We start from the raw sequence: 26,620 nt of genomic DNA, 5'->3' as shown, positions 1-26,620 counted from the left end.
TCCGGAGAACATTATGTCATTGCTCTTCCCGTTCCCCACTCCATAACCCTGGTGGTTCCCTGTGAATTCTAGGATCAGCTAGATCTAAACTTGACTTTGGGGCACTGGAAACTCCTCACAACTCGACCCCGCTCTGCCTCTCCAGAATGATGACTCCGTATTCCCCTTCCCATCTCCTTTGGTCCAGAAAAACTGGCCTTCTTACTGTTCCTCATGCATGATGCTCCTTGAAGCATTATTTATGTATTTTTGGCTACTGTACTCAATGTCTCCCATGCCTGGAAGGTCTCAGAGGATCCCTCACTTCCATCAAGGCTCAGCTCAAGCTCCACCTTCCACAGGAAGCCCTTTCTGATCCCCCACTACTAGTGTCCTCTGCCTCTCTGCACTTGTAGATATTTCAGATCTGTATCTATACATAGTGGGTATGTACACATACTACATATAGGTGTCTAGCTGTAAAAATATGTGCATACATGCACATGTGTGTATCAGTTACTACTCAGAACCTCCCTCCCTGAGAGCCACTTGGGCTATATTTTCACCCCTGTTCTCTGATACCATCAGGGAATTGGGGAGGCAGTTTTTCACCTCTGCCATTGGCTTACACCCTTCCCAATCATGTGCCTCTGATTTTGAGGGTCTCTCGCAACCCAGTTTCATTTAAGTACTTAATATTTAGATGAACTTTTACAAACTTCATCGGTATAGAAGGACAAACTAACACATTCCCTTGACCCTCAATCCCTGGGGGGCATAATGTCCCTGGACCACCCTGAGCTTTGGTGAGGGGAAAGAGAATCAGGCTCACCATTAGCTCAATTCCAATATGGCGCTAGTGCCACCAAGTTCCAAGTCTAAAGCCCCATCTTATAAACACACATTTCAGTAGTCTTAATGAAGTTCTTATCTATTAACTCTTTTCAAAAGCTTTTTTTTAAGTTCAATGACACTTTATGAAACTGAACTAAGACTTCTGGGGCTCTGTGTGTGTATGTGTTATTGTTACTACCAATAGAATGGAAGCTCCTTGAGGGTAAGGACTGATTCCTCTTTCTCTTAATTTCCTCAGCACTTAACATAGTGCTTATGTAACAGTACTGACTTAATAAATGTTTATTGAATAATCAATTGATTGATTAGCCCTGTCTTATTTTAGATTGTGACTCTAGGCTTCAATAAAGACACATTTATCAAATGTACAGTTGATGCGGAGTTAGAAAGGAGAGTTAATCAACTGGAAGACATCTCAGTGTAAATAACAAGACAATCATTATTTAGAATAATTCTAATTTCTAAATAAGTATCAGATAATTGCTTGGGTCTCAAAAAGGTTAAGAGACTTGCCATGGAAATAAGGCTAATTAAGTAACACAGGCAGGATCTGAATCTACAATTTCCAGACTCCAAATCCAGCACTTTACCCACAATGCTTCAGTGCCTCTCTGATGACATAATTTTTCAAAGGTTTTATTAGATTGGGACAATAATCTAAATCTAAGGAGATGAATTTAGCAGGAATAATTAGAAAGTCCTACTCTGAGGCTTAAAAATTCATTGCTCCAGTACAAGAGAGCTATCTTCTTAAAACGGAAACTGGCGTATATTATCTGTCCGCTGACAATAGTTTCTTTAGATAACTCGGAGTTTTCTTCTTCATCTGAGCTGTGTCTCTTTGCCTTTTGATTCTTAAGATAATCCATTCTTCCCTTGGAAAATTTTTGACCCTGAATTCAGATTTGGGACATTTTGTCATGTGAATCTTTATGACTCAATGAGCCACTGAAGGAGGAATTTGGCAACGATTCACCCTGCTTTGAATAATTCCCAGTTGTTCGATGACACAAAAATTCATTTTTTAAAACACCAAATATTCTCTCAATTATGCTCCATGGCTATGAGTTAGTCAACATGCATTTATTAAGCACTTTCTATGTACCAGGGCCTGGGCTCTAGGAATACAAAGAAAGGCAAAGATAGCTCCTGAGAGAAAGAAAGAAGGGAGGGGAGGGGAGGGGAGGGAAGGGGAGGGGAGGGGAGGGAAGGGAAGGGAGAAAAGACCATTAAGCTCTAGCAATATGCAAGGCACTCAGCTAAGTTCTTGGAATATAAATAACAAGCAAAAAGATAGTGTCTGCCCTCGAGGAGTTTACATTCTCGAAGGAGAGCTGAAAAGAGGATTAGGGCAAGAGATCCAGAAGTCCAGAGAGTCATGGGCTGAATCAGTATTTTGATGAACTTGGTTAGCTTGAATCCTTTCTCAAATGGCGAGGGGACTAGGAAGGAACTCATCAGTCAGAACTCTGGAGGTGATGGGCTGCCAGCATGAAAAAGGTACTAGCTTTACATCCAGGATGCCCCTTACTCCCCCAAATGTACCCTGTGAGGTAAATGTTACAGACTTTGTTATCCCCATTCTACAGAGGACGAAACAACTTCCTAATGGCTAATTGCCTTTTCCAGGGTCACATAAACAAGGAGTGTTCAATGAGATTCATGGGGCCACTGGAAGTCTAATTGGCCCAAAGCAGTTCTTCCCCAAGGCAGAAGCAGCGGACCAAAAAGTGAGAACAAGTCCACAGAGTCTGGGGGAGAGCATTTCCCTGCACAGCACCTGGCTCTATGCAGACTACTTTTCATAGGCTCTGTTTTCCCAAGGATGCTGGCAGCTTCTTCCTGCCTGTTCTTCTAGCTCTGATTGAGTGTCTTGGGAAATGATAATTTAATTCATCCTACTTAGAACTTTTCCTCCCAGGGGCCATTCCATTTTCCATGGAGCTCTTGCTGTTTTCTTGAGGGTTCTTAGGGAACAGATCTGCTGGGTGAATTCTACATCCTCTACCAACCTTCTGCCTTCCGGGATTCAAAGTTTCATTCAGCTTTGGGAATTTTTCTTTCATTTTCCATTGAATGTGCTTCTTAAGGCAAAAACTCTGTCTCTTGTGAATGCTGTGTGTGCTGCTAAGGGTGTCTCTCCTAATCTCTGTTGCTAAAGCCCTGGGATTGGCCCAAAGCCTGTCCTCAGGTCTACTATGGGCTATTGGTGCTATCAAAGGATTCACAGAGCGTCAGACCTGGAGGAACTTTTGAAGCCAACTAGACCAAGTCTTCATTTTACAACTATTGTAGGAGGGAGTTCAGTGCTGGCACCTATGGTTTAGGAAGGACGTTGGCAAATTGGTCATTGGCAACCGGTTGCAGAAGGCAATCGGGATAGCAAAGAACTTCCAGTCTATGCCACATGAAGAGGAGCTGAAGGAAAGGAGGCTGACATGGTGTGAAATCTTCCATAATAGCACAATATCACATGCCCTTGGTGGCTCCGATTAGGATTACAGATTCCTGAAACTCCCTGATCTTTTTCAGAATAAATAGTATCCAGCCCTGCCTCCTCTATCTTATCAGGTGAGGTTGTTTTTTGGAACATACGGGTAGCACTTTACATTTAACTTTTTGTGCAATTTCATCTTATCTGCTTCATCCCGATGCCCCAGCCCTTAGCCTGCTGAAATCTTGTCTGACTGCTAATCAGTCTTCCCAGCTTTGCATCAGCTACAAATTTGAGGAGCCTTTGTGTAAGGCACTGATAAAAAACCAAAAAACGTTGAATGGCATGGATGGATTTCTCCCTGAGCTACTCCCCCAGGGTGTTTCTCCCTCACTGAAGATCTTCAGGTAAATGCTAGATTGATGATGATGACGACGATGTACATGGAAACTAAATGGCCTCTGAATCCTCCCTGAACTCTGACATGCCACTGTTTGGAAATATGGCTAGACACCTAAACCTTTGTTCATTCTCACTGTGCCCTATCACTTGCCCAGTAATTCTCAAACATAATAGCTGTGGGAATCTACCTGCCAAGACCAACCCAGGAACTATATGAACACAATTACAAAATACTTTTCACACAAATAAAGTCAGATCTAAACAACTGGAGGAATATTAATTGCTCATGGGTGGGTTGAGCCACTATAATAAATGATAATTCTACCTAAATTGATTAGTTATTCAGTACCATAGCAATCAAGTTACTAAAATTTATTTGAAAGTTAGAAAAAATCCTAACAGAATCCCTAGGTAAGAATAAAAGATCAAGACTATCAAGGGAGTCAATGGAAAAGAAATATCAAGGAAAATGGCTTGGCTTTAACAGATCTCGAGCTATATTACAAGGTGGTCGTCATCTCAGCCTCACTCTCTCTTCCAAAATCATTCAAGTCCAGTGGCAAGACCAAAGTCAGGATGCCTGGTGATGGCCTGGGATGCAGTGGCTGATGTTGGTGTCTTTGATGTCTGACCAAGCTGTAGGTATTCCACAGCACCAGCTTCGGCCGCCTTCATGACCGTTGGAACAAATTGTTCTCATCCACCCATTCTGCTGGGAGAAGTCTTCGCATCCTTAGGGTAGATCTAACTCATTGACAGGTTCGAGGTATGATGGTTACCCTCAACTGGTTTAACCCACCTGCTGAGACAATTTTGCCTGGCTGTGACCACTGTGTGTGTTACAGTTTGTAGGAGCCATAAGTGACAACTGGATGGAAAGCGGTCACCAGAGGTGGAAGGGCATGACAATCCCTCACACCAGAGATGCTAGAGACCCCATACGTATAGATAAGCTTCATAGGATCATAGATTAAGAGCTAGAAGGGATTTCAGAGGCTACTGAATCCAACTTTTTCATTTTACAGATGAGGCAACTGAGACCTGGGGAAGAGAAGCACCTTGTTCAAGGTCACACACACAGCTATTAAGTGGCCAAAGTGAGATTTCAATGAGGTTTTCTCCAACTCCATAGCAATCATGTGGAGTCAGCTTCAATTGTACAGAATCAGAGAATATTACAGCGAGAAGGGAAAGAAAGTCAGTGGCCACTTAATCCAACATATGCCCCCCAAATGGGTGCCTACTACAATTTGCCCAGCAAGTAGCCACCAAATCTCTACCTCAGAGGAGAAGGGACTCATCCCCATCTAGAGGCAGCCTACTCCATTCCCCTTGTGAGGCAGCTAACCAGTGGGTCAGTTCTTAATGCGTGGAAGTTTTACCTGATATCTAGTCTACAGGAGCCTCTCTGCAATTTCCACTCTTATTGTTCAACTTGACTGATCATAAAAGCCAATATAAAACAAAATTTAAAACTATTTCTAGAATTATTCCTAAGTAGAAGTTGAAGCAATGCAATAATCTAGGTCAATTCTGAGGGACTTATGAGAAAGAACACCATCCATATCCAGAGAAAGAACTGTGGGAGCGGAAGCACAGAAGAAAAGCAACTGCTTGATCACGTGGGTCAGTGGGGACATGATTGGGGATGGAGACTCTAAACAATCACCCTGGTGTAATTATCAATATGGAAATAGATCTTGATCAATGACACATGTAAAACCCAGTGGAGGTGGTATAAATGGAGATTTTGAGCCTTTGCACTTCATCCCCCAGATGTTCCTTAGTATTTCCCAAAATTCCATTTTCCTGCATCCCCACATTTTGCGTGATTGTATTTTAGTGGCTATAACTCCTCCCTCGTCCTCTTTTGGACCTGCGACCGGGCTCCAGTCAGGCAGTTCTTTTGATTATTTTTAAATTATAATTAATAATTTATATAATTATATATATTAACTATTATATATTTATAATCATTAAAATATAATTATTATAATTTTATTTATATATTTCGATCATTATTAATTATTATAATTAATTATTTTTATAATTATATAAATTATATAATATATATTTATAATTAATGAAACTTTATAAAATACAATATTTAGTTATTGTTTATTAATTTTAAATCCCACAAGGTGCTCATTGGCTATGGGAGGGGGGGGATGGAAGGAGGGGAGGGAAAGAACATGAATCTTGTAACCATGGAAAAACATTCTAAATCAATTAATGAAATAAAAATTTTCAAATTAAAAAATAAATAGAAGTTGAGAGTAATCAAGGTAACTTTTTAGTCTTTTGAGGCTCATACCATGGATGGTCATTATCATGGCTTCCATTTGTAATTTCCATTTGTCATACTTCATTCTTCTACCTTTGATCAATAGAAGTGTCTTGGAATGAATGAATGAACGAATGAAAGGAGGTAGCTAGGTGGCTCAGTAGATAGAGAGCCAAGTCTAGAGACAGGGAGTCTTGGATTCGGATCCGGCCTCAGACACTTCTAGCTGTGTGACCCTGGGCAAGTCACTTAACCCCAACTGCCTGGCCCTTATGGCCCTTCTGCCTTGGAACCAATATTTAGTATTGATTCTAAGGAAGAAAGTAAGGGTTTGTTTTTGGTTTTGCTTTTAATGGATGAAGTTTCTTTAAAAAAAATTTTAATCATATTTAAAATTAAAAGGACAGAAAGTCTTTGGTATTCCTCTAGGACTGTGATGCTGAACGAGGTGGCTATTGACCTGATGCAACCTGGCAGACTGATATTCTTTTTTTAAAAATAATTTTATTGCTCTCTCTTGTGTTTCTGTCACCTCGATTTTCTTTTTCTAGTCACTGATCTGCTATATTTTGCTTACTTTTCTTCATGTCTCCATAATAAACCCTCCCCACCGTTCCTGTGTCACAGAGGATGTCATCAGGGAGACCAACACGTAGACAGAAATTAAATCTTTCCTGCTTCCCCTTTCCACTCACTGTCTCAAGGTAAGTCACAGTTTCTTCTCCCAACGTTAATTTGGTGGCTTGTATCATATTCTCCTGGTTACAGATTTAGAATCAATCATCATTTTTATTCCAAATGCAACCAGGAAATGTAGATCTGATAATACACAAAGAACAGAAAAAGGGAATTCTAGGTGAAACTGAAGCTTCCACTTTGTGCAGGGAGCTACACTGAACACCAAAGCTGGCCACCATATTTGTGTTTCTCTCCGTGGCTCCAATTTGGTATTCTCGTATCAGTATCTTTCCTACAGGCAGCTAGGTGACATGGAGGGCAGAGCACTGAGCTCGGAGTCCGGAAGGCTTGAGTTCAAATGGGACTTGAGACACTGGTGAGTTGTGTGATCCTGGACAAGTCACTTAACCCCGTTTGCCTCCATTTTCTCATCTCTAAAAGGAGCTGGAGAAGAAAATGGCCAACCTCTCCAGTATCTTGGCCAAGAAGACTTCGTGGACCATATAACGGTATACTGAAACATTTAAAACATGGCCTTTGTTTACAGAATGCATATAAAATATATTATGAAGATTATAACTTACATAATAAACATACAATAAATTCCATTTAACTATAAACATTTTATTCTAATTGAAATAAACACAAACTATGGGCAGGGTTATATACAAAGAAGAGAAAAAGATGAGCGCATCTCCGTGTACATGCAGCTGAGTACACGTGGGTACTTTTTGTATTTAATTTCCATTAATCCCATTTACTTCATGTTTCTAAAAATGTGTGTGTATATTTTAAAGTAAATATATATTTATGTAAAGCAATACTGGTGGGAGTAAGGAAGAGAGAAATCTTTCTTCAGGATCCTGTAGAAAAAAATGATCTAAAATTCAACAAAAGAGAAGCAAGGAACAAAAAGGAATTCCAGGAATTGTGAGTCGCCGGCATCTCAGCAGCCATCCGGGTCGATCCCTTCGGGATGGACGGGGAACCCTGTCTACACACTCCCACAAGTTGCCATCCAGCCCATGCTTGAAAACGGCTGCCAGAAGGCGGGCCAGGCAGGCCATTCCTTTCCAGGCAGTTCTACTAGGCCGCAGGCTTTTCCTCAATATCCACCTGCTGCCCCTACTCTGGGCTCTGGGGCCAAGCAGAGCACGTCCAATGGCTGGCCCACAGCAGCTCTGTGGGTGCTTCTTGGGCTCCACAGAGTGTTTCCTGGCCACACAACCTAAAATCCTTCCCAGTACGATTGGGGTAAAGCAAGGGCACTCGTATCGCCACTTTTAAAAGCTGTAATAGAAATGCTGGCCACGGCAAGAAGAACAGAAAGAGAAATCGAAGGAATGAGAGCGGGCAAGAAAGAAAGAAAATTTAAGATCCTTTGCAGATATGATGGAGAGAATCCATAAAAAATAATAAAAATAATGAACACTTGACATGACATGTGAACTTTTTAAAACCCTTACCTTCCGTCTTGGAATCAATACTGTGTATTGGTTCCAACGCAGAAGAGTGGCAAGGGCTAGGCAACAGGGGTCAAGTGACTTGTCCAGGGTCACACAGCTGAGAAGTGTCTGAGGCTAGATTTGAACCCAGGACCTCTAGTCTCTAGGCCTGGCTCTCAATCCTTTTATATACAGTCTTGATATGAGTTCATTTTATTTAGGAATGATAGGCTTGAATAGGAATTAAAGAGGTTCAAGTCATTTTTTTTTAAACCCTTACCTTCCACCTTGGAATCAATACTATGTATTGGTTCCAAGGCAGAACAATGGAAAGGGCTAGGCAATGGGGATTAAGTGACTTGCCCAGGGTCACACAGCTGGGAAGTGTCTGAGGCTAGATTTGAACCCAGGGCCTCCCTTCTCTAGGACTGGCTCTCCATGCACTGAGCTATCCAACTGGCAGACAGGCTGCTCCTTTTGTTCTTTGGATTCCCCTAACGTGGCCACAACCTAGAATGGTGCTTCAGGGCAACCAGATGGCACCATGGCGCAGAGAGCAGGGTCTGGAGTCAGGATCTTCCCAAAGTCAAACCTGACTTCAGACACTCTGGCTGTGTGACCCTGGGCAACTCACTTCACCCTGTTGGCCTCAGTTTCCTCATCGGGAAAATGAGCTGCAGAAGGAAATGGCAAAACGCTCCAGTGTCTGTCAAGCAAACCCCAAATGGGGTCACGAAGAGCTGGGCTGCCTGGTGCATAGACGGTACTTATAATTATGATGAAAATGAATTTAGTCTTAGAGATTCCTGAAGGCACCGACTGGCCCAGAGTCATGCAGCTAGCTTATTAAAGGCTAGACTCGAACTCAAGTCTCCTTGGCCTAGGAGCTGGCCCTCCATCCACTACCCTCTGCTGTGTCCTTACCGACCAAGTCAACGCCCAGACAAAACAGGAACCCCAAAGCCCAAAGTCCCCTCCCCAGCATGCAGAACCCCCCGCCAGATGTGCCTCTCTCACTTCACACCAAGCCGAGAAGGGCAGAGGGCAGATTCTTCCGAAGTGACTCACTTTCCCGCCTCTCCAGCTCCCCTGAGGACTCCAGGAGCTTCCAGGTCTGGGCACGTCTTCCTGTGCTCCTTCCCCAGACCCAGGCCTGGCCTTTGGGGCTGTTTACAGGAAATGGGAGCCCGTGGCTCTGGCGCGGGATGGAAGGAGTCCAGGGATGGTTGGGAATTGGCTCCCGCCCCTGGCTCTGGCACTGGCTTCGCACGGCTCACCCAAGGGTCCGGGAGGCCCCCAGAAGGTGGGACCAGCACCGCAGCGAAGGCGCTGCCAAGCATTCTGGCCAAGGACGACGTCTTCCCATCCACTGGCAGGTGCCTCTGGTGGGCCAGCAAGCCCCCTGCGTGGGGGGATGGACACTATGTAGGAATCCGCAGCAGATAGATCTGGGGTAATTAGGGAGGGATGGGGGAGAAGAGCAAAGGCTTCCCTGGACTGGAGTCATTCAGAGAGCATTTTCATCAAAAAGCCCCCACTATGTGCCAGACACAGCACTGAGCACCGGAAGAACTGGAGTCAGAGTGACAGGCATCAGGAGATGCCAAATGAAGGGGTGATGTTTGTGCGCACTTTAGGAAGATCTGGGTTCCAATTCTGCCTTTGATACTTATCAGTGACCATGGATGAGACATGATGTGTCTGAGACTCGGGTTCCCCATCTGTAACCTGAGGAGAGCAGCATCTGTAGGCGTAGCCGAGAGGGTCGAGAGATGTGGATAACAAGGGTTTTGCCAGCCTTTCTGTTGTCCGATCTTTTCAGTCATGGCTGAGTCTTCATGACCCTGTCTTGTGTGTAAGTGGAAATTTTGTACCTCTGAACTATGTTCCCCAGAATTCCTTTAGTATTTCCCAGCATCCTTTTCCCTTTATGTTTCTGTAACCTCTCTCTCTCTCTCTTCTATTGTGACCACAGTTAGCTCCTTTTTATTTTAATAAATCTTATAAATATAATACTTGAGTTATTACATATTAATTTTAATCCTCACACTTGGGGTTTTCCTGGGACAGATATTGGAGGGGTTCGCCATTTCCTTCTCCAGCTCATTTTACAGAGGAGGCAGCTGAGGCCAGCGGGTTAAGGGACTTGCCCAAAGTCACCCTGTTCGTCTGTGTGGGGCCATATTTGAACTCAGAACATGAGACTTCTTGGCTCCAGGCCTGGCATCTATCCAGAGCCTCAAACCGTAAAGGGTCCCCCAAAGGCGAGCTATTCTTTTTAGGCTACGAAACGCCTCCGTTATTTAGAATCCTTCGAGAAATCAAGGCCGTAAGTCATTTTCTCTTTAAGGCATCCGGGTACATTTCCATGTCCTCCATCCCGAGGCTCTGATCTCACGAATAGGGGCAGAGCCACCACATAGAGGGCGACTTGGCTGGAACATTCAAGAAGGAATTCTCAGCTCTGCTGGGCTTAGACAGGAAATGGGGCCGAGGCTTCTGCAGTGGATCAAGGGGCCAAGAACATGGCAGACATGTCTGGGAGAAGAGCACCGACTAGGGAGAGCTGGCAAGGACCCGGTGGGGGGTCGTTTGCCCAAAGGCCTCATCTCAGCAGGGAGGGGCTCCCCCAAGCCAAAGCAAAGCCAACGCTTGGCACACAGGAGTCCCTCAACACTGCCCTTAGGAATGGCCGAGCCGCTGAGCATACAAGTGGCCACCTGGAACAGCAGACCTCTGGGAAGCGGCCACCCCCATAAAGGAGAGCCATCGTGGGCACTGACGGAGATCCTGAATTACTGTCCCACGTTTACAGATCTTGGAGAGTCTGCGGCTGGGGGAAGGGAAGCCCTTCAGATTCCAGCCCCAAACTCCATCCACCGTGCCGGGTTTCTTTCACGTTTCTCTGACCGGCGGTGGGCATCCTTGGGCAGGGAGAGCGTCCACGTCCTTCCACCATCTGCTCCCGGGGCCAGAGAGGCCTTCTTGGGAGGCCCCGTCCAGCCCAGCTCTCAGTTTCTGTCCCTTTGGAATATCTGATCCTCAGAAGTCAGTCAAAGTGGTCCAGGTACGATTCAACCTGTCGTCGGACACAGGGACCCCTCACGGATCGGCTTGTTCAGGGGAAGCAAAGTCATCTGAGGCCGGAGGCTCCAACCTCACTTATCTGGGTGACACGGAGCAAATCACGTCACCTCCCCCGGACTCAGTTTCCCCTTCTGTAAAATGAAGGGGTTCGAGGGGCCGCTGGGTGGCTCAGCAAATAGAGCCAAGCCTGGAGATGGGAGGTGATCCTGGCTTCCAGGCTAGCCTCACAGGATGACCCTAGACAAGTCCCATGCCCCGTGGCCTAGCCCAGACCCCTCTTGTCTTGGAGCCCACATTCAGTATTGATTCTAAGGTTGATGCTACTCTGAAGGGATTCCCCCGCACTAGCATCATGAGAATACCTGCTATGTGCCAAGCACTGTGCCACGCACTTGACAAATAGGACCTCATTTGATCCTGATCACAACTTTTCCAGGTTGCTGCTACCCTGGTCCTCCCAAGCTTGCAGGAACACATTCATCATTTTAAGGGAAACCTTTCTCTGATGTGGGTCACCCCCCCAGCCCAGTGACCCCCCCCCAGCACTGCTCACAGCCCCCCGGATGCACCCACTGCTGCAGCGCCATCACTCGCACTCGCGTCTCCCCATCCTCCAGGAAGGTGTTTTCATCAGAGAACTCCCCATGTGGGGACTCTCTGAACCCACAGCACTGGCACCTGTCTGTGGCTCCAGAGAGACAAGGTGAAGCTGGGGAAAGAGACCTGGAGGGGGAGTCAGGAAGAGCCGCGTTCAAATCCCACATCTGACGCCAGATGTGTGACCCTGGGCAAGTCTCTTAACCGGCCTGCCCCAAGGTCCTTACCTGCTTAGTAAGAATAGTCATCCCATCCGGGCCTTGGAGATAGGATTGAGCCGCTGGGAAGGATGGATGGTTATGGGGATGGGGGAGGGGAGGGGACGGAAGGGGCGCCATCACTTACCCCGGGAACCTGAGGGACCCCGGGGCTGAGGCCCGGGACAAGCCGGCTGGCTGGCTGGCTGCCGCAGCCCTTGCTCCAGACTCACCTGCACACTGTCCTCTTCTCTGTCTCGGCACCTGCCTCCAACTGGCCGCGTGCGGATGGGCGAGAAGGCAAGATGGCTGCCATCCTTCAGTTATCACAGTACTGTACCTTGAGAACGGACAGCATCAGCACTGTGATAACTGAGCCAGGGCAGCCTGTCAGTCATCCTGTCCGCCGCAGCCTCCGCCACCGGAAGCGCCAAGCGCCGGATCCCGCGCCGAGCTCGCTGCCTGCAGGAGAGAAGGGGCTGCTGGGTAAAAGGGCAGCAGCCGGCTGCTAGGGTGCCTGACGGGGGAAGGGCCCCAGAAATGGAGGGAATGGCCGCTTAGAGGGCCTCCCCCTTAGGAGGAGGGCAGGGGCCCTCTGCAGTTTTCAGCTTCCCTTTCCTCAGGCTGCTTCTTTGTGCATCTTCTGCCAGGCCACGTGGACCCCCAGCGCCTGCCCGGGGGCTCCCCCGAAGCTCTCAGACTCTCAGGGCGGGTCTGCACTTTTGTTGGGGGAGGGGCGCGCAGAGCCTAGAGCAGGAAAAAAGGGAAATGAATGAAGCATTCTGGCACTGGCTGAGGGGCTCCGCCCAGGGGGATGCTCCCCTCCACCGCTGGGTGACTCCGGGCTGGCCCTTTCTGTGGTTTCTGTGTGAATCCCACCTTCCTTTCCGAGGCACGGGCTCCCAGCCTTAGATTCCTAACGAATCCAGGACGGGCAGCTCTGCGGATGGAGAGCCGGCCCGGAGACGGAGGTCCTGTATTCCAGTGTGACCTCAGATGCTTCCCAGCTGGGTGACCCTGGCCAAGTCACCTCACCCCGCCCTGCCTAGCCCTTTCCACGCTCTTGCCAATATGGCCACTAAGACTGAAGGGGAGGATAAAAACAAACACTAATGACCAGGAAGGCATCTCTCTTCCACTGAAACCTGAGACTGCCCCTGGTCCCCCAGCCCAGACGGAGCAGCTCCGGCCTTGGCTGGCCTGGAATCGGGCCTCGGAGCTCTCCCGGGCCTTACCGCGCATGCTCCCAAGGCAGGGGCGGTCCTGCCTGCCTGGCGCCCACCCTCCGAGCTTTATCCCCGCGGTTGCTCACTTGTTTCCCGGCAGACCGCATCGGCTCCATTTCCCTCTACGGCTCATCTTGCAGAGGAGGAACTGGAGGCAGGCACGGTAAAGGGACTTGCCCAGGGTCACACAGCTAGGAAGGATCTGAGGTCAGGTTGGAAACCGGGAAGATTCCTAGCCTGGAGCTCTGTGCCGGAGCCAGTTTCTGCCGGGGGCCTCGGGGTCGCTTCGAGCTCCCGGTCTGTGATTCCGGCCGGACCTGGGGAGGAAAGTTTGGTGAATGCCTTCCAGTGTCCCGAATACATTTATGTGCTCCAGGGTGAAGCTCGTAGTTTCGGAGCCGGAAGGGACCTCAGTTTCTTCATCTGTAAAATGGAGCCTGAAAACCGGCCTCCCTCGGCGGCGCCTTCCAGGCTCCCAACACACCAATGTCCTCTATAGATAGAGGCGCATGGGGCTGAGGGAAGCACATGCTGGGGCGCCCAGAAGAGAGACAAGCCGGGGTCTGCTGGACCCTGGAAGGGAGCACCAGGACTAATGGGGGAGGGGAGGGGATGCTCAAGGAGGCCACGTGAGCTGCCCCTGAGCCGGTGGGCTCTCCCAGGTCTGGGGGAGATGAGGAGGGATTCCTTTTGGGGGGTGGCTGGGCCTAGATGGCCTCACTCAGAAATAGTCATCCTAGGTGAGCCTCAGGGGTCAGAGCCGCAGGCTTGGAGTCAGGAAGATTCCTCTTCCCAAGTTCAAATCCAGCTTCAGACACTCTAGCTGGGTGACCCTGGGCAACTCACTTCACCCTGTTTGCCTCAGTTTCCTCATCTGTAAAACGAGGTAGAGAAGGAAATGGCAAACCATCCAGTATCTCTGCCAACGGGTCACCGAGTCAGATATGACTGAACAAGACGTCTAACCTCGGGGACAAGAGCCAGAGATTCAGGGACTGGCCAGCATCCCCAATGGCTAAGGAGCTACAGGCCCAGATCCTGTCTGCCGCCCGCCCACCCGCAGATCTTCCCCCCAGCACCCTGCAGCTTCTTGTTGATTCGATCAAGCTTTATTGATAAAAATAACTGACATTTAGAGGGCCCTTCCAGGCCTGCCGGGTCAGCTCTGCCTGGCTCTGGGTGGGAACAGACTGACCCAGAGCTAGATAAACGGGTAGACAGACAGAGAGATGGACAGATGGATGGACAGACAGATAGATAAACAGGTAGACAGAGAGAGAGACAGATAGATGAATGGATGGATAGAGAGATAGAGAGATGGAGGGATAGAGAGATGGATGAATAGATAGACAGACAGATAGATGGATGGATAGATAGATAGGTAGATGATGGATGGATGGATGGATAGACAGATGGACCCTGTTGTTGCAGACATTGGTATCCCAATCTTACAAGAAGAAGAAACTGAGGCCAAAAGACTTAGCCGGGCTCACATGGCCAATCAATGAAAGGCAAGATAACAAGAACCAGCTTTCCCTCATGAAAGTGCTTTCCACAGTTGAATGGTTTGATCCTCGCAGTACCCTTGGGAGAAGGCTGCTATTCTTATTCCCATTTTACGGATGAGAAGACTGACTGATTGCCCAGGCCCACCCGCTGGGCTGGCCCAGATCTCTGGGATCCCGAGGGCAGCGCTCCATCCCGACAGGCCTTCCCAGAATGGCGTTTTTCTTTTTACTGAACCGGGTGAGCCACGCACCTGCCACCCCTCCAAACCTGCGCAGTTAAACTGTGCCTCAGGCTCTGCCCGGAGCTCTCGGTGGACTTTTACCAGTAAAGAACTTGCAAGTTGTGTAATTAAAAGGAAGTTCTTTGAGCAGCCTTCAAGGCAGCCCCCTTAGGCTGGGCAAGAGCTGACTTCAAGGGAGTTACCTTGCTCGGGGCCAAGGGATCGCTCCTTCTCCCAGCGCCGCGGCTCAGACAGGCGCACAAACGTGCCGGTCCAGCCCGCTTCCCTTTTCTCGTGGTGGTTCTCTCCTAGAGAGAAGGAGCCTCGGGAACACGTGACCAACTTTGTAGCACGTGACACACAGAGGTTCCGAACTGCAGCCCTACTGTGTGGGCGGAAACCTAGGCCTGCCCGGAGGTCAGAAACCTGGCCGAGTCCTGCGGAGGCCGGGAGGGGGCTTGGCGAGGGCTGCAGCTCGCTGGTGAAACATGAGAGGGCGCCAAAGATCCAAACTTGGCCGGGCCGCCCCGGCTTCCTGGAAGTCTCGGCACATTTTTAACCAAATCATCAACATGTGTTACATAAACAAAGCCCGGGCCTCTGGGCAGTAACGTGGGGATCTCGGACCCAACGGGCTGGCTGTCGGGCTCGCCCGGGGCCACCCGGAGCTTCAGAGCTTTGCAGAAGCGAATTCCTGGCCTTGGAATACTGTAATGGGGGGGTGGGGAGGGAGGGGGCAGGGAAGCAGCAACTTAACAGTGTCCCGCTCAGCCATTAGCAAGCGTTAGCCCCACCCCCACCTCCGTGCCACTGAGCCTCTGGGAAGCCCAAATGCCACATTCTGGGCCCTGAGCTGGCCCTTCCCACCAGCCCGCAGCCTGCTCTTCCCTTCGGCCTTTTTCTTTTCTCCTCTCCTACCCTCCCCCCTTCTGCTCTCTGATTTCTCCCGGTGTGGAAAACTCCCTCCACTGAGGCTACTCGGCACCCTCTTTGCAAAAATCTGGTCGAGGTGCCCGAGCCCTGCGCAGGGCAGCGATTCGTCTCTTGGCCTCAAGCTGGCATGTGAGGACTGACTCCGAGGCCGGCCTGCCCCCTTGCATGATTTGGCCTCTCCAGATCACTTCTTGTCTTTGTTGTTCATGATGAAACCCTCAATACTGGGTATTGGTTCTGGAGCAGAAGAGTGGGAAGGGCTAGGCAATGGGGGTAAGTGACTTGCCCAGGGTCACTCCGCTAGGAAGTGGCTGAGGCCAGACTGGAACCCAGGACCTCTAGGCCTGGCTCTCCATCCCCTGAGCCAGCCAGCTGCCCCCAGTGGAATCTTTTCATGCCTTCTGCGGCTTTCCTTGGCATGGATAGGCAGCGGTTTTGGTATCAGGCCAAAGGCGGGTATAACGATAGAGCTGAGGCGGTGAAGATGCCCTTCCCTGATCCAGAAGGGGCTTCTTCTGCAACTTCTGGGCTCCGAGAACCTCCAGAGAGCCAGAGCTGGAGCCTCCTGCCCCGGTCTCACACCAGTAAGAGGCAATAGAAGAAAGGCTCGAACCAAGGATTTCCCCAGGTGAAGTCACTACACAGCTCACCTCTCACTGCACAGAGACATAGAATAAAGGGGGGGATTCGTCCGTTTTTCCTCCTGGGAGCAAATTCATTTTTTAAACCCTCCATTTTTGCCAGAGAAATGGTGCAGCACATCTAAAGGCTTTGGTGGGAATCCTCAGAAAATCATTTCCTCTCTTTGAGCCTCAGTTTCCCTCCTCCATCAAAGGAGGGAGTTCTAATATCCCTTCTGACTCCAAATCACTGAACTTCTATAAAAGAATCTGCCTCAGATGGGCTTCTTCACCTGCAGCATCCTGAGCCAAGTCCCAAAGAGCTTCAAGCAATCCCAGGAACATGGCGGCACACAAGTCAGAGAAGGCTTGTAAATGCCTGCACATGGGGTTCCTCCCCGCTGCCTGCTAGCCTCACACTTCCTCCCCTCCCTATCTCTCCGCTCCCCTTCTCTCTCTCCTCTCCCCATTGCCCCCCAGACATCCTTCCCCTTTTCTCTTACAAATATCGCCTGTACTTCTAAGCCCACGAGTGGGGAGGGGGGAGTCTGTAGCCCCCCACAAGGGGAAGGGAAGAGAAATCCCAGCTCTGGGGTACCACCTGTTGCCTGGCAGGGGGGCGGGGAGGGGGCGGCCTGTTCCCCTTCATGCCCTCTTCCTTGTGGCGCTTCCCTTCTTTTCCTTCTTTCCCATCCATCCTCGATGTGTCTTGCTTGTCCATTGGGATCTTCCTCCTTGAGAGCAGGAGCTCTTCTGTCTCTTTTTGTACCCCCAGGCTTAGCATGGCTTGGCACAAAGTAGGCCCTCAACAACAACAACAACAACAAGGGCTTGCTGACCCACCCCTAGGCTGGCTAGAACACTCCCTCCCTGTCACAGCCGAGGAAGCTGCGGCTCCTCAGGGGATGGTGGGATGACAGGCCTTCCAGAAGTGCGCACTGTGGCGGGTACATGGTGTTTGGTGAGCGCTTACTTCCTGGTCTTGTTGATGTAAATGACTGGCCCAGAGTAGCCACCCAATTAGGGCAGGAAACAGAATTTGAACCCAGATCTTCCTCTTTCCAAGTACAATGCTGTATCTCCCACCACAAGAGGAAGCTCTTCCAGAGGGCCCGCTGCCCTGGAGCCGAGCAAATGCGTCCAATCCAGGTTCACCTGCCAGCCTTCTCCCACCTCCTCCCCAGCTCCCAGGGAGGGTGGGGGCTGCCCTCAGATCCCAGCCCGGCTGGTCAGTGCTGCCACCCCAGGAAGCCACTTCTCTAGACCCTATAAGTCGGAGAGCAGGAGGCTTCCCAAGGCCAGAACTGCCCAGAGCCAGAGAGGGCAACTAATGGCCCCTGAGGCAGCCCCCCCCACTGCTTTAATATATATTATATGGCTGTATAATAATAAATAGTATTGAAATATAAATTAATCGATAACGTTAATAAGATGTAATAGTCTATCTGTGCATGCTGAGTCCCTTCCCCCTCTCAGTCCTGTAGAATAGAAGCTTCGGGAGGGCAGGGCAGGGCGGGGCGGGGCCAGTTCATTTTGGTCTCTGCATCCCCAAAGGCCTGCCTCATCAGAAGGGCTAAATAAAGTTGGATGGAACTGAATAAAAAAGAAGGAAAAGATCTGAGTTCAAATCCTAATCCTCCTGCTTACTATCCCCTGACTGGGGCCTCAGTTTCCTTATCTGTAAAACGGAGGCGCTCCTCATCCCTAACTGTCTGCCCCCTCGATTTTCAGAGCTTACAAGGCATCCTTGGGAGGCACCAACACAGCAGGGAAAGGGCACCGCTTTCCAGGAGGATACTTTGTATCCGGAGGCCCAGCACAGGCTGTGCCAGGTGGATACAATGTAGCTAACCCGAGGCAGCCGCAGGACCAGCGAGTTCTTTCAAAGACAGACAGGGGACAAAGAACAAATCGCATTTACCCAGCCCTCTCGGGCTGCCTGAGGACCAATCAGAGCCCAGAAAGAGATGGTGGGCCAGCCAAGGGCCCAGAAGGCCAGCACTGGGGGAGCGGAGAGGGCAGCCTGGGCCAGCCTCCTCTGGGCTCTCCGTCTCCCCCTATGGAAAGGGAAGCCTCTTCGTGCCATCTGCAGACAGAAAGGCTGGACGGCACGAGGTGGCCCAGGCTTAAGCAAAGGGCGGGCCTCCATTTAACTCATGGCTCGGGATATTTGTACTCTGTAACAAGGCGAGGTCCAAAGAAATAAACCAGATTCTCTGTTGTGGGTGGGTTTTCCACGTGAAACCAAGACCCCAAGGCGGCCAAGCCAGGCTCATCTGCATACGAGCGCCCTTTAAATAAATTATGCAAAGTAAGCTGAGGTAAGTCACCACAGCCAAGAGAGGGAGGGAGCAGCTAGACGTGCTTTTCCCCCCCCCCCCAGGAGAGGGGGACGAATGGAAGCTCCCAGGCTGTCCTTGGGCAGGTGAGAGGAGAGACAGAGGCACGGCTGGGGGGAGGGGGAGAAGGAGATGAAGATGAAGATGAAGATGAAGATGAAGATGAAGATGAGCCCGGGGAGCCAGCTCTGCCTGGCGGATGTGGACCCACATTTGCCTGTTTCTCTACAGTGGGCTCCAGAGTTCCTCCCAGCTCCCTCCCTCGACAGCTCTCAGGCATCACATGAAAGTTCAAGAGCTGAGCCTTCAAGCCTTCACGAAGGGCTCAAATGACGGGGCAGGAGGATCCGAGTTCAAATGCCGCTTCTTCAAACTAGGATGCAGCCTCCATGCTGAGTTGATGGTGTGGTGGTGAGATGACATATCTATAACCTGTGCCGCATGTAGCGCCTATCTGTATGTTTAGAACACACTTCAATATACATGAAGCACGGATAATAACGTGACACCTCTGCAAACAGGTTTAAAAATAAGGGGGCAGCTCAGTGGATGGAGAGCCAGGCCTAGAGACTGGAGGTCCCAGGTTCAAATGTGGCTGTGTGACCCTGGACAAGTCACCTAACCCCCATTTCCCAGCCCTCACAGTCTTCTGCCTTATCGATTCTAGGACGGAAGGTGAGGGGTTAAAAAGGGGGTTACCCAGAGGGTGGCACAAAGACAAGGCGAGTCAATGCGATGCTGGCCATGGCTGGGGCTTTGGGAGAGGTCCGCCCGACACAAGGGGGGGCGTATGTAACGGAGCACTTCGCTGGGGTGTCTGGCCCGCCTCTCCCACCCCAGGGCTCCTCTTTCTCTGTTTCCTCCCACATCCGGGGCTGGGAAGGCTCCGAGGGCTCCACGGCAGGATGACCCGTCCTGGGCGAGGGCTGCCAGGCCTGTCTTTAATTACCGGCCTCTTCCCCGTTCCTGGAAGAGCGGAGCAAAGGAGGGGGGAGGGGATGCTGCCCGGGTACGAGGGCAGCCAGGTGGAATGAAGTGAACTAATTTGGGAGGAGCAGCCGACTCTCCATCCCGTCCTTTAGGCAGCCTCCATCTAAGGTCTCCTGACTCGACTCTTGGCTCTCTGCATTACCTTGGGCAGGTCCTTTACCTCTCCTGGCCTCAGCGAGTCCCCTTTTAAAATGGGGGGGGGTGACGTCTAAATTGACTTCAAATGCGCCTGACATGGCCACCTCGCAGCATCTTCAGGGGTCCAGAGAAGCGCTTGGGAAGGGCTCGCATTGGACTCCGGCCAGGCCTCCGCTGGGTTGGTTCGGGGCGAGGTGGGGATACTGGGAAGGGGCCGGCCAGAGCCGTCCTCTGGGTGCGCCTCGAACCCTGGGCTGCTCCCTCCAATTAAATGGCAGGATTACAAAGGGATCCCATCGACTCAAAGACTACGATGGCTCCCCAGGCACCCATGAGAGGCGGGGAGGGTCTTCGGCTCTGTTCCGGCCCGGAATTCTATCTAAAGCTCCTTCCCTTGTTCCGACCCCCAGTATGTTGGGGCCAGCCCTGCTGGTAACCCGAGGCCAGCCAGAAGCTGCATTAATGATGCATGCCAAGGCAGAAGATCGGGAAGGGCTAGGTGAAGTGACTTGCCCAGGGTCACTCGGCTGAGGTCAGATTCGAACCCAGGGCCTCCTGTCTCCAGGCCCGGCTCCTCAGCCACCTGGCTGGAGGAAAGTCGAACCCCAGCTCTGGCGGAGAACCGCCCATTTTTCACCCCTGCGGCCTTGGGGGGGGGGGGCGAGCTGGCAAAAGAAGGGAAAGACAAAGGGCTGGGAATGGAAAGTGAGAGGAAAAGGAGAGAGAAAGCAGGGAGGGAGGGAGGGAGGGAAGAAAAGAAAGTCATCGAACACAGAGGTCCAGAAGACCCGAGTTCAAAAGGTGCGTCTTCCCTGCCAGCTGTGGAACGACTGATGGCTCCGCACAGCCTCCGCCTGTGCCTCAGCTCGGAGCGCAGGGATGGATTTGGAGCCCAAGAGCCCGCCTGGCTCCACACTCCCCACCTCGGGGAAGGCACGTCCTCGGCCCCCAAGACTCGGTATTCTTCCCCTGGAAGGGATCCCCTCCCTGGGCTGGAGCTCTCCATCGGTAAAGCACGAGCCTTGGGCCCAGCTCGGAGCTAACCCAACATGGCGCCTGGAGGCTTGCGGAGGGCTCCTGTACAGGGACAGCCCCGGAGGGGGATCTAGGCAGGTCTCTGTCCTCCGCTGTTCCTCACAGCCATTCTGCCTCTCCCAAAGGCCAGTGCCGTGCCCAGAGTCCCACGGAGGCAGGACTCGAACTCGGCTCTTCCCAAAGAATCCTCTGCTCACTGGGCCAGCTCAGGATCTCGAGGTCGGATCCCTAAAGGGAGGCTCCGGGGCAGCCCAGCGGAGCCGAGGGACCTCCCGGCAGAAGCCAGCCCTTTGTGAAGCAGCTGCCCCGCCTCAGGGGTTGGGGTACCAAAAAACAGGCCTTGTTTGCTTTGGGGGGAGAAGGACCCCCATAAGGGAAAGATCACCGAGTCTGTGACTTTCAGCACTGTGTGCCTCGACTTCTCCGTCTGTAAAAGAGGAGGGTGGCACTAAGTGGGCAGCTTCTGGATTTCCTTCCTGCTTTAGGTCTCTGATCCCTGCCTTCGGGGGCTTCCATCCGGCCCCCCAAGACGTCCTGAGCCTTTGGTGGGTCTGGGACGAGGCTCGATGCAGCCTTTAACCGAGCCAACCTCCAGGGAGCCCAGGTGGGAGACAGCCACGCGTCCTCCTTAGCCCCCTGCCAGGCAACGCGTCCGAGAGGGGCTGTCTGTGTGGCTGACCAGGACGCCCATCGGGCTGGTGGGGAGCTGGGTGGTCGGCCTCCTCTCTAAAGGGCACCCCGGGGGGCTGAGGGGCCACCACTGCCTGCCTTCCATTTTGGCCCGAGGCAGGCTGCAGAGGGCCAAAAACAGTGTCCATCCGGCTGGCGATTCCAAGCATGCTCCGGGCGATGGAAGAGGCTGCTGGAGATCTGGGGGAGACGCTCCCGCGGCCGCCTGGCGGGGAGGAGCCTCTGCATTCTCCGCGAGGGAAGGGAGCAGAAACCCAAATCCCAGGCAGGGATCAGATTTCGGTGACCAAGTTGGGCAATCCCGGAGTCGGCCAGGTTCCCGGTCGGCCGGGGTCTTAGTCATCCTGGAAAAGCTATATTTATCAGCCTCGCTGCCAGAGGACCAGCTGCCACCCTCACTCCAGGCTTCCTGGGAGATTCCATCTTTCACGGCTCCCCAGGCCCATCCCAGAGAGGGCTCGCGGCCGAGCAGCCCCCGAGGTCAGAGCCAAAGCCACGAAGCCTTCGGACGCTGCCTCTGCGGGCCACCAGGCCACTCCTGGGCTCCAAGCGCACCCCGGGAACCTTCCCTCTCCCCCTCCAGGGCAGCTCAGCAACAGATGCTAACGCCGCCTCGCTCCGCCCCCCTTCTCTTCTTGGGGAGTTGCCGGCTCCGCAGGCCCCTCTTCTGAGGCCCTTCCCTGCTCTCCGGGGGGAACCCGGCCTTTAAAGAGGGGCCGATCGGGGAGATCCCCATGGGAGAGTGAGGAAGCCGGGCGGCCCTGCCTCCAGCCTCCACCCGGGAACACCTGCCATTCATTAGCTGGCGGAGCAACAGTTCTACATAGGCGCATATTCCCCAAGTCTCCAAGTCCGATGGCAGCGGCCGAGCCACCGGAAGGCCAGAAGAGCCCAAGGAGCTCGGAAAAGCTGGGGCTGGGGAGGGGGCGGGTGGGGGGCCCGGAAGCGGCTGTCCTCGCTCGTCTCCCCGAAGCCCGGGGGCGCGGGGCCATAGGTGTGGCCCCGGACAGCCCAGAAACAGGAAGGGGGCGGCCAGGGGGAGAGCCTAGAGGTGAGCGTCCCCCCAGTTAAGGCGCCAGCGGGACTTAGTTAGGGGCCGGCTGGGCCAAGCGCAGGGGGCCTCCCCCACTGCACGCCCTCCCCGCCGCCACCTTCCAACTCAATCAAGAATCACAGTATCGAAGACACAAATAATGACTCTAATAAAAGAACTGGCCCCCAGCGCCTGCCAAGAGCTCCCGAAGCGCAATAAACAGGTTAGCCCGGAGAGGGGAAAGCAAGGCAGAGGGGTGGGGCTGGAGAGGGTCCAGAGGGGCTCCCCGGACCCTTCGACAAGTCTCTGGCTTCCCTGGAGTCCCTCTCCAAACGTCCCTTCATCCCCCGAGAGAAGCTGCGTGGCAGGTCCCGGGCTGAAGATGTCAGGCTGGCCCTCCCCCTCCTCTGCCTCCCCCACCCCGCCCCCATTCTCCCTCCTTCCTACCCGGGGGCCCAGCCCAGTCTGTCCGCTCCGTCCGTCTGTCGGTCCGGCCAAGCGTGCGGGGCGAGATCCCGGCTCCTCTGCTTGGCGCCGAGCCCAGCTGCGCGGCGGCCCCGGCCGCGGTGGCTGCGCTGGTGGCCGCGCTGGTGACCGCGGGGACTCACTCGCGTCTTCCTTCTCCTGCCCCCCGCTCCTCCTCCTCGGCCCCTCCTCGAAGACTCCTCCCGCCGGATCCTTCATGTAAACAACATGCAGCAGCCGCTATTGACAGTGGCCGCCGGCGGGCGGGCGGGCCAGCACCCGGGGAGGCGGCCAATGGCCGGGAGGGGCCAGGACAGCGAGTGCGCAACACCCTGCCGGGGCCCGGGCGGGGGACCTTGCCAGCCGGCCGGGCCAAGTGACCGCCCCCTCCCCCCTCCCCCCGTCCTTCGGCCAGGGAGCCTGACCCGGGGCAGCCTGGGGGAGTCGCTGTCTCAGCATCCTCGGACTGCCCCGCCCGCCCCAGCCCTGGGAGTGAGGGACAGCTCGGCCGCCAGTTCTTTATCCAGGGGGCGGGGGGCGGGGGCGGGGTCTGGGGCGGCGCACCCAGGCTGGGCGCGCTGTCCGGTGAGCCGCCGGCACAACACAACACAACGCAACGCCACAAAACGCAACGCACAGACATAGACACACGTCCCCGCCCCCGGCGCAACCGCCCCGGGAGGGTGTGTATGTGTGTATGTGTGTGCGCGCGCGCGGGAGAGCGTGTGCGCGCACGGGAAGAGCCGGCGATGGGTGCAGCGCGGAGCGGGTTGAACTGCGCTGTGCTGCGCGGCCCAATCCTCCAGCCCTAAAGCCCCGGGCGGCCCAAGAGCGAGCGCGGGCCGCACCCGGGCTCTTGTCCCCGCCGGAACGCAAAGCCTGGCGAGCCCCACGGGCGCGCGCGTGTGCGTAAACACACACACACGCCCGCACGCACACACCCAGCCAGGCGCGCGCAGCCACACGGAGAGCCCCGCGCACAGCGCCCCCGGGTCGCTCCCCGGCCAGCACCCCCTAACCCACCTGCGCTCCCCGAGGGCTCCGGGCCCCCCTGTCCCTTTGTTCTTCCCGATATTTGCCCGAAGGTTATTTAATGACGCAGCAAGGCGCGCCACAACGTGACCGTCGCCATTTTTCTGTTTTTATTACATCTCGGCCATGTGATAGATTTAGGGGGAGGAAAAGAGAGAGACAGAAGGGGGGAGGAGGAGGGGGGAACCCCAAACTTCCGGGTCTTATGACCAGGAACAGAGAAAAACAAAAGAAGACGAGGCTCAGCTCCGAGGGAAGGGTGTGTGCGCGTGTGCCGCGCTCCAAGCGCCCCCCTAACGAGTTCGGGCTGTGGAGGCATTTTTGGACTCCGCTTCTCCTCGAGTCCTGGCCAAGATCCTAGCCCGGAGCTCCCCCAGGCAGCATCCGCTGCCCTCCTAACTGTCCTCTCCAAGGGATGGGGGCTGACCAGAGCTCCGCAGCCCGGCTCGTTTCTGGGTCACGTTCCGAGAACTTCGTTCGTCAGAGAGGAAACCACCGGCCGGCATCTCGGGGGTGTCAGGCCCCGAGTCCCCATTATTACTATTATTACTCTGCCACCACGCTGTTGTTTATGGCAACCCCCTAGAAACAGCCGCGGAGTCGGCATTCTATTGGCTCCGCTCCTCGGCCGGCTCCACCTCCTCCCTCCTTCCAGCGTGGGGGCACACCCTGGCGCGGAGTGACAGGCGAACCTGTGGGCGCCGCTTGGTTATTGTTGGCAGGGAATGATTTATGGCGGGGCCGAGTCCGGCGCACCAAGCGTTGGGAGGGGGCTCGGCGATCTGCAGCGCGATTGGCCTGTTCTCCAAGGGTCCGAGCGTGGGGCAGGGCCCCGGGACCCCCTCCCCTCCCCCCCCCAGGTTGGCTGCCCTAGAGGGGGAATCCTCCTTTGGTTCTCGTCCGGACTTCCTGGACGCTTTCACTTTTGAATTCCGTAAGTTTCACTTTCTGAAGAAGACAATCTAGCACGCACACGCACACACACGCACACGCACACGCACTCACACTCACACTCTACCCCAGAATCAGAAGCTTTGCATCCCGGTTCCGGCTTTGCCGCGCTCGCTGTAGATGGCTTTGAGCAGGTGGCTGCACCCTTCCAGGCCTCAGTTTCCCTCCCTGTAAAATGGGGGAGGGGTGAAATGCTCGGTGATAACAGAAAGGACCTCGGGGCCGGCTGGTCTGACGCCCTCATTTCACAGAGGAGGAAAAAGGCTTGAGCAGATCCGAAGCAATTTGCCCACGATCAGTCAGCGAGTAAACAACTGGGGGAGGTAGAATTTGAATCCAGATCTGCTTCTCTCAGCCAAGTGTGGACCTTTCCAGTTCTTACAGTCTGTGGTTCTCTAGCGTCCTGCTCTCACTGCAGGTTTGTACTTTTTAAAACAACAATCATTCTGTTCTGGTTTTTTACTTGGTAATTTTTTAAAGCCGCCCACCTTCCTCTTAGACTAAATATTGGCTCCAAGGCAGAAGCTGGTCAGGGCTGGGTCAAGTGACTTGCCCAGGGTCACACAGCTGGGACGGTCTGAGGCCTCCCATCTGTGATTTTAATCATTTAGTTTCATTCACTTAATATGTTTCAAGGAGAGCTCGATGGAGTCTCTGCCCTCCAGGAGGGTATCTCAGAGTTTAAGCTGAGTAAATGCCCCCAAACCACCCCCTTGATGGTGTTCAGAATGCAGTCAGTGATGCTGCTTCCCCAGGAAAATGGGTCCTGAGGAAATACTCTCATCACTGCTTTTTCCCAAATTTTCTCCGTTCAGATGAATGAAGCTGGAAGAGTGGTTAGTGAGCCAGGCCTGGAAATGGGAGGTCCTGGGTTCAAATGTGGCCTCAGACACTTCCCAGCTGGGTGACCCTGGGCAAGTCACTTGACCCCCATGGCCTAGCCCTTACCTCTCTTCTGCCTTGGAGCCAATACACAGTATTAAATAAATAAATAAGTAAAAAGAAAGAGAGAGGCGGCAGCTGGGTAGCTCAGTGGATTGAGAACCAGGTCTAGAGATGGGAAGTCCTGGGTTCAAATGTGACCTTCCCAGCTGTGTGACCCTGGGCGAGTCACTTGACCCCATGGCCTAGCCCTGACCACTCTTCTGCCTTGGAGCCAATTGATTCCAAGATGGAAAGTGAGGGTTTGGAGAGACACAGACCGAGATTAAGGGACTTGCCCTGGAGAGGAAAGCATTGATATGCAGAAGAAAGCATCTGATTGATCTCTTGTTTATCTGGGGGGTGACTTGGGGTTGGGTTTTTGAATGTCTTTACAAAAATGAATAATATGGAAATGGGTTTGGAATGATAATAGGTAACCCCAGTGGAATTGCTCCTCTGCTTCCTTGGCTCTGGGGGAGGAGGAGGAAAGGGGGAAGGGAGACCGCATGAATCATGTAACCATGGGGGGAAATACATATGTATGTATATATATATAT

The 26,620-nt window shown here is 52.7% G+C and overlaps 1 long non-coding RNA gene and 1 other non-coding gene across 3 annotated transcripts; both read right to left on the bottom strand.

Moving 5' to 3' along the window:
* Nucleotides 1–7,240: 7,240 nt before the first annotated feature.
* On the bottom strand, nt 7,241–23,690 carry LOC130457037 (uncharacterized). Of its 2 annotated transcripts, XR_008916018.1 has the most exons (3): nt 23,139–23,631; nt 13,271–13,501; nt 7,241–12,705 (listed from the first exon to the last, which is right to left on the bottom strand). It is a non-coding gene; the product is annotated as an uncharacterized LOC130457037 (long non-coding RNA). The 2 variants fall into 2 exon arrangements; XR_008916017.1 differs by having other exon boundaries at nt 7,241–13,501; nt 23,139–23,690.
* MIR101-1 (microRNA mir-101-1) lies at nt 12,265–12,347 on the bottom strand. Its single transcript, NR_032159.1, has one exon. It is a non-coding gene; the product is annotated as a microRNA mir-101-1 (primary transcript).
* Nucleotides 23,691–26,620: the final 2,930 nt, after the last annotated feature.

The sequence above is a fragment of the Monodelphis domestica genome, chromosome 2 (assembly GCF_027887165.1).
Source record: "Monodelphis domestica isolate mMonDom1 chromosome 2, mMonDom1.pri, whole genome shotgun sequence".
NCBI classification, from domain to species: Eukaryota; Metazoa; Chordata; class Mammalia; order Didelphimorphia; family Didelphidae; genus Monodelphis; species Monodelphis domestica.
Note: the sequence above shows the minus strand (reverse complement) of the source record. Positions and strands in the feature narration are given on the sequence as shown.